General features: G+C 43.4%; 1 protein-coding gene across 6 annotated transcripts in view; it reads right to left on the bottom strand.

Moving 5' to 3' along the window:
• Positions 1-6,000, bottom strand: part of LOC135099942 (CD151 antigen-like) — a 203,833-nt gene that overhangs the window by 197,215 nt on the left and 618 nt on the right. The gene's annotated exons all lie outside the window — the stretch shown is intronic.

The following is a 6,000-nucleotide window of genomic DNA, read 5'->3' as shown; positions in this document are numbered from 1 at the left end:
TCTCTCTCTCTCTCGCTCTCTCTCTCTCTCGTACACTTCAACCTTCAACAGACCACTCGTCAGGTTGCAATTTTTCTCCCTCACTTCCTCTTGCTTTGTCACTATTTCCCTGGTGTCCCATACTATCCCTGACAAACCCATTTTTCTGACCCCGAGAGGAAGAGGATGATGAGAGAAGGTAGATGAGGAAGAGGAGGAGGAGGATGGGGAAATGTGAAGATGCCTGAGGAAACGATAGAACACTTGTGAGTGAGTGAGTGAGTCAATGAGGAAAGGATGGGTTCAGGTCAGGCTTACGGGTCGTGGCTAGGGGTTAATGCGTGTTTGTGGTCGGTGGGGAGGATGAGACGGAGCGGAGAGGCAGGAGTAAGCAGACTTAACTGAGGAAGGGGTTACTGAGAAAGGAAGACATAAATACGAGGTAATGAATATACAGAGAGAGAGAGAGAGAGAGAGAGAGAGAGAGAGAGAGAGAGAGAGAGAGAGAGAGAGAGAGAGAGAGAGAGAGAGAGAGAGAGAGGAGAGAGAGACGGGGCAAAGTAACGGGTAAAAATATGAAGAACGAGGAAACATGTCATTCAAAAGTGAGGAGAGCCACTAAACAACAGGAGGAAAGGATGGGAAGGGAAGAGGAGAGGCAGGGGTGAGTGGGTGGGTCGAAGGGTGAAGGAAGGGAGAGAGCGCGAGAACGAAGAGGTGAGGTCAGAGGGTAAACATAGGAAAGGAGAGATGAGGAAGGGAAGTATGGATGGGGAGGGCGTGGTAGCAATGGTCGGGAGGAATGTGGTCAAGAGGGACACGTCAAGCAGGTTCCTGAATACTTCTCTCCACCTTCGCTCCCTCTCTCCCCTACCCTAGTTGTCTAGTGAGGAAGAGGTGCATAAGATGGAGAGTAAGGAAGGAGGAAAAACGTTAAGAACAGGATGAGATGAAAAGTAGGAAAGGGAAAAGAACGGTAGGATCAAGGAGGAAGACGAGAATGGGCGGAGGAAGGAAGCGGAGGATGTGAGCAAGTGACGATGATGACGATATGAGATGGAGAGAATAAGAGGAAGAGGGTCAGGCAATGGCAAAGAAGGAGAGGTAAGTGGTAAAGGAACAGAGCAAAAGTGCGGTACAGAGAGAGAGAGAGAGAGAGAGAGAGAGAGAGAGAGAGAGAGAGAGAGAGAGAGAGAGAGAGAGAGAGAGAGAGAAAAGAGGAAAATTTACAGCATTCACAGGCATCGAAAATTTAACAAGAATTTTAAAGGAAAATAACTCGGTCAATATTCAAAGTTAAAAGCTAATTACGAACCCAACAAACTTCACTGAAAAAAGTATATTGCCCCACTGCTCTGCCAATACTTACAAATCTTCAAAAAAAATCTTGCAGTAAACAATTTTTCAGATAGTGTCACGTAGGTGGATGTTACTGATTCCTTACTATTACCAGACACCGCTAAGGTCATCACACCGTCAGCATATCAATACATGGATTTATCATTATTTTCGCTATCCCATTCTAGTTGTCATATTACCACTAGGTCATTTTCTCTCTTGAACATGTTCCCCTCTAGACAACCGCTCCTAAATGTATTTTACATTCGTATTATCATGTTAGGGAACAATGAACGAAATCATATCTGTCAGTGGTTTCGAACTGGTTAGCTTAATGGCTTACTAAATTAAAGAAAAAAAGTTCAGGGGGCATTGTATCACTAAAAGAACATAAGACCGACAAACACTGTTCATGTTTATGCTTGTAAATTGGGCACCTTGCCTTGTGTCTTTAAACATCATCATCTACCGTGGTACTAACTTAGTGCAGCGCTAGGTTACGTTCCTATTATGGTGTTGATACTAAGGGTCATGTTGTTGCTTGTGTCAGTGCTGTTGGTAGCATGATATCAGTGCCAGTAACATAAGAGGAAGTGGTTGTAGTAATGGTGGTATATACATACATACAACCGGTGACGGCAGCAGTAATAGTGTGTGTGTGTGTGTGTGTGTGTGTGTGTGTGTGTGTGTGTTTCCTGCACACAAGTTAAAAGAGCATCAAAGAGGATCGCCTAGCAACACACACACACACACACACACAGACACACACACATATACACACACACACTTTTTCCCCTATCCTGCCAAACTACCATTAATACTCAAGCTGAGAGAGAGAGAGAGAGAGAGAGAGAGAGAGAGAGAGAGAGAGAGAGAGAGAGAGAGAGAGAGAGAGAGAGAGAGAGAGAGAGAGAGAGTCCAATGAACGCAACACGACGACAAATCTGGCCGACCTTCAGCTCCCATCCATAACACTGCCAAAAATAAAAGTCAAAGACTCAGACCCGACAAACCTGCATATACAAATACTTTCCCTGCCATCAGACTATGAGAAAGGAGACATGATCAAACGACCTCTCAACACCCAACACCCGGCACCCTTCCCTTCGTGACCCTTTGAATACCAGTACAAGATCAGTACAAGTTCAACGCACGAGGATGACAAGGAGGACAATGACGAAGAGTACATATTGAATTAAGGTACGGAAAACCCATGTATAAAGTATTACCAGGAGCTACCGACAGGACAGGCATAAGCATTCATGAAGGGAAGGATGGTAAGACATGGCATTGTCTACCCGCCTCCTTTCGTGCCTGCCAAACGTACTTGTCTACGCGTCAAGGTCAACAGGTGACAAGGCTCCGGTGTGTGTGTGTGTGTTGAGTGAAACAGTGTTTTTTTATAAATGGACAACCAAGGGCACCAGCGAGCGAGACGGCTTCTGACAGGGTTAAAAGGACATGGGAAGTCAAAACTGAATATAATATATATATATATATATATATATATATATATATATATATATATATATATATATATATATATACACACACACACACACACACACACACAGAGAGAGAGAGAGAGAGAGAGAGAGAGAGAGAATTTATTACCTCAACGTGAATGGTAATAATATTTAAGATGCTTGGTTTATATTTTTTTGTAAAGCTTCACGTATCGAATCAAAGAAACGCGAGCAACCCACCATCACCAGCTCAACAACAACAACAACAACAACAACAACACGCGTGAAATACATTATTGCTACCAACTGAATTCATTTTACTCGTCGGTTTCCCTCACTTCCGGATGTTTATGTGTTTTCTTCCATTCGTGTGAGCCTCTGATATTTGAGAAGAGGAGGCGGTATAGGAGGCGGGAGGGAGGGCACCAGAAATGGGAGGAAGCGGTGGAAGGGGGAAAAAAAAGGGGAGTAATGGTAAGTAAATGTTCCATCTCTAAATATGATGAAAATCGTGCAGGAGTTTATAATGATGCGAAAGATAATGATGGGTGTAACTTTACAGTGTGTGTGTGTATGTGTGTGTGTGTGTGTGTGTGTGTGTGTGTCACAATATTCGTAAGTTCTACAAATAGAGGCAGGTGACTAGATAGATTTAGTACACATTTATGCAGATACAAAAAAAAAAAAAAAAAAAGCATTTTCCTTCCGGGCGTCCCAGCAAAGACGAGGCTCACATTTCACCCCCACACTTCCGGCCATCCCACCGACTCGCCGAACTCGCCTGAAAACAAACGGAACAGACCAGCGGGGCTCCTCGAAGCACAAGGACGACCAAGCATCACGTGACGCGTTTAATAGTCTCTGGTGAATATGAACCTTCGGATACTTTAACTTTCCAAGGGACATAAACCACTGCGGAGAAGAGTTCCGAGCCAGCCTTTGCAGGGTACAAAGAACAGGACGTGACATCATTCCAAAACACCGAACGCTACGTGCCTGGAAGGTCAAAGACGCTCCGTAAGAGATCTAGAGAATGACCCGTAAAGCAGAAACATAACGAGCAAATATCCCGTTTCCTTGGTTATGGACACGAGCAAAGGGCTCTACATGCTCCTCTGGGGCCTCGAAAGAGGTTTTCTCCCCTTGCCACTTAACAGAGACAGAGGAACGATGCAGCAAGCACCAGGCACATACACAATTGAGATACCGCTGGACACAGTCTGGCACCACTCTTGATCTGGTAATATTGGTTTTCTCTAGTCCAAACAAGGAGAGAGAGAGAGAGAGAGAGAGAGAGAGAGAGAGAGAGAGAGAGAGAGAGAGAGAGAGAGAGAGAGAGAGATCTTGTATAGTTTTTTTTTCTTTTTTTTTTTTTTACGCACATAGATAATTTGCATCCATCTTGTATTTTCGCTGTTATGAAGTAGTGGTAGCACACAACATGCTAGCCACCTCCCACTCTCCTCTAGTCTTACACCTCTCATTAATCCCCATTCTAATATCTTACTCTCCCTCAATCCACCAACTTAAATTTTACAGACTAAAATATGCCACAAACTCTTTCCGCCCGTGCATACATTGCCTTGTCTCCTGTCAAAGTATGTTCTTCCTGACTTCACTCCCACCACTGAGAAAAACGTACCCCTCTTCCCAAATTACCCTAGACTGTAGCCCATATTTCTAACTCCCCTATGCTAAGGAAGCAATTAAGGGTTACATTACGCCAGACAATACAGCCAGTCATTAAAAAGGCCCCTTGATTACAGGCTTTGATCTCCGGGGCTCCTTCCCAATGAGGCAGACCAAGGGGAAGAGGGGGATGGTGTCCTAAAAAATAAATTTTGGAGCTAAGTAGAAAAAAATAAAAAAGATTAATGTTGGATTAGCTAAGGGCGCTTAATTTGGTGAATGAGGAGGTGTTGTGAGTTGTGTGTGTGGCGTCAAGTGTGGGTGAACAGCCGCTCACGGTGTCACGGTGCCCTCCTCCCTTCTCTCTTACACCGGAAATGTCGCAACAAAAATAATTAGACGAACTAAAGAGACAAAACAGTTAAGGATAATTTCATTTGAGCGTATTATAACAAGACAATGAGGAAGTCTTTGCGTTGTGATGCAAGTGAAAGCGATGTGACAATATGCGCATATATCTATTGAGATGCTTGGCGCAAGTCTAAGTTGCTCACCATACACGAGTCCAAGACCGAGGGCCACAAATGAGAAGGACGCCTTAACAAACAAATTCGAGATCGAGGGAATTTCTGCAACAACGGCGCAGCCACCGCCGACAATTTGTATGCGCTAATACTGTAGATAGAAGCTGTTGGAAAGTAAGTATTCAATATCCCATTTATTTTTCTTCCTCGAGCAACTTGCCATTGTAACTGACAACGAGGAACTTGATATATTAATCAGTCAATTACAATAATTACAGTTCGAGGCATCGCTTCAGTTACGTAAGAGGATAGTGTAGTTTTGCTAGTTAACATGTGCCATCTGTTTCCAGGCTTTATAATCTGCTCCGACTAAAACTAAACGTCTGATTGTGCACAAAGTACTTAAATACCGAAAATTCTAAAAAAATTACTGTAACCAAATTAGCAAGGAATAAAGCAGTTTCATTTCACAGAGAGGACAAAAGTTGAAGGTAAGGACACGGCAGATCGACGGCAAAAACTGGTACTCGTATACCGCTACGGTGCAAAATAATACACTGCCAGACACGTTATGTTGCCAGTCCACAGAGAAAAAATAAAAAAAAGTCATATCATGAATAGATTATTAATACATTGTTCACACGTCACGTGACAAGTACTCAGTGAGTCGAGGTTTCGGATGCACAGTGGTGGTCAGCCTCCTCGCGGTGTGACGCTGTGGTAAGGTCCGGCCGGCAGAGGCTGGAGGCTATGGATGGAGGTTAAGGGGCAAATAAAATTACCCTTGACGGTTCACATACTGCAATACACTCGAAGTTTGATACACATATGGCTGCTTAACGTCCCCGGTTTATGTTATTGTTTCCGTAACGAGAGCAAAAGTATTGAAATCCCTACTGTTATGGTAAACAAAGAAAAAATCAGATTTCCCCTGCAAAATAATAATTAAAATTGCATTACATGACATAATTATCCATATGTTCAAAAGAAGAATGAAGTAACACCACTAGAGTATTTTCTTTGTGATCAGCGGTTCCTCAAACTTTCCAGATCATTATAATTTC

Source organism: Scylla paramamosain, chromosome 4 (genome assembly GCF_035594125.1).
Source record: "Scylla paramamosain isolate STU-SP2022 chromosome 4, ASM3559412v1, whole genome shotgun sequence".
Classification (NCBI taxonomy): domain Eukaryota; kingdom Metazoa; phylum Arthropoda; class Malacostraca; order Decapoda; family Portunidae; genus Scylla; species Scylla paramamosain.
The sequence above is the reverse complement of the archived record's forward strand: the minus strand, read 5'-3'. Positions and strand labels throughout refer to the sequence as shown.